Below are 2065 nucleotides of genomic sequence, written 5' to 3'. Positions count from 1 at the left end.
AGCTGTACCTTCTTAGACTATATTTTAAATTTACATTAAAATTTTGTTTTTTTTTAGGTAAATTTAAAGTTGAACTAAAATTCTGTTTGTGGGCAACCAGCTATCACCAGGCTCGTTAGGCTTTTCACCTCTACCCACAAATCTTCTCACTATTTTGCTACATAGATGAGTTGATCCTTTTAGATTGTTTATGGGTAGCTCGTCTGGTTTCGGGGAGCTTAGCTTAAGTTCTCTTTGTTAAGTCGTTTCTGGCTAGTTCATTATGCAAAAGGTAAAAGGGGTAATCTTTGCTGTTTAATACTGTTAAGATGTCTTTCATCATTCCCTTACGGTACTATCTCTATCGCTCCAATTAAAATTTCTATCTCCTATACTTTTATTATTTAACTAAATGTTTTACTTTATATGTCTGTGATACTTAAGTTTGGGGTTAGTTGGGCTAGCTTTTGTTCAAAGTGGTCATAAGTAATGAAATCTTCTGGGTGTAGGCCAGACGCTTTAGTTAAGCTACACTTTGATTAATCCAAGCACACCTTCCGGTATGCTTACCTTGTTACGACTTGTCTCCTCTTGTGTCTTAGTTAAGTTAATATGGTTATGGTTGTGTCTTATTACTTGAGGAGGGTGACGGGCGGTGTGTGCGTGCTTCATGGCCCTATTCAATTAAGCTCTCTATTCTTAATTTACTACTAAATCCTCCTTCAGTTTTTAATTTCATAAAAACGTTCGTGGAATGTTCTTGGGTAGAAAATGTAGCCCATTTCTTCCCACCCCATAAGTTACACCTTGACCTAACTTTTTTATGTAAAATGATTGTGCTTACTATTCTACCTTTTGAGGGTTTGCTGAAGATGGCGGTATATAGACTGAATTAGCAAAGGGTGGTGAGGTTTATCGGGGTTTATCGATTATAGAACAGGCTCCTCTAGAGGGATATAAAGCACCGCCAAGTCCTTTGAGTTTTAAGCTATTGCTAGTAGTCCTCTGGCGAATTATTTTGTTGTAAAATTATCTATGTTTAGGGCTAAGCATAGTGGGGTATCTAATCCCAGTTTGGGTCTTAGCTATCGTGTAGTCAGATTATTATAAAGTCACTTTCGTGGTCTATTTTATGGTAACTGTAGCTTTTTACGGCTTAGTTAAGTTTTAACTTTAGTGCAAAGGTATCTTAAACACGCTTTACGCCGTGGGCCTATTAGTTTGGGTTAATCGTATGACCGCGGTGGCTGGCACGAAATTTACCAACCCTTTTTAGTATGGCTTAGTCAAACTTTCGTTTATGGCTTAATTTTTATCACTGCTGTATCCCGTGGGGGTGTGGCTTAGCAAGGTGTTATGAGCTACTTAAGAGTGTGCTTGATACCTGCTCCTTTAGATCACTGCTGATTTTAAGGGCATTCTCACTGGGGCGTGGAGACTTGCATGTGTAAGTCTACTAAGAACTAATAGGAAGGCTAGGACCAAACCTTTGTGTTTATGGAGTCGTGCGACTCATCTTGGCATTTTCAGTGCCTTGCTTTATTAATTAAGCTACATTAACTTATACTGAAATTGTAGTGTGTATAATAAATAAAATACATAGTAAATATGAGAGGAAAAAAAAAGGGGATGCTATCTATAGATAGACCACGAGATCGAATGCGTGTAAGACTGTTGTGTTAAGTTAACTAGAGTAGCAATACATTTGTATACAATTTAAATAAAGCTTGTGAGTATTGTATGCACTTAGTCCTGTTTTTGGGGTTTGGCAGGACATAAATAAGTGTATAATAGATGACATGAGTTTATGGGGGGTAAGGGGGGTTTGTATAAGTTAACTTAATGTCTTGCGCGTGTACGTACGTGTACACACGTGTACGTACGTGTACACACGTGTACGTACGTGTACACACGTGTACGTACGTGTACACACGTGTACGTACGTGTACACACGTGTACGTACGTGTACACACGTGTACGTACGTGTACGTACGTGTACGTACGTGTACGTACGTGTACGTACGTGTACGTACGTGTACACACGTGTACGTACGTGTACACACGTGTACGTACGTGTACACACGTG

The 2065-nt window shown here is 38.9% G+C and overlaps 1 pseudogene; it reads right to left on the bottom strand.

Annotated features, from left to right (window-relative positions):
* Positions 1–516: 516 nt before the first annotated feature.
* Positions 517–1471, bottom strand: LOC144309967 (18S ribosomal RNA; annotated as a pseudogene).
* Between the last annotated feature and the right edge of the window lie 594 nt (positions 1472–2065).

The sequence above is a fragment of the Canis aureus genome, unplaced genomic scaffold (assembly GCF_053574225.1).
Source record: "Canis aureus isolate CA01 unplaced genomic scaffold, VMU_Caureus_v.1.0 ptg000292l_RagTag, whole genome shotgun sequence".
NCBI classification, from domain to species: Eukaryota; Metazoa; Chordata; class Mammalia; order Carnivora; family Canidae; genus Canis; species Canis aureus.
Note: the sequence above shows the minus strand (reverse complement) of the source record. Positions and strands in the feature narration are given on the sequence as shown.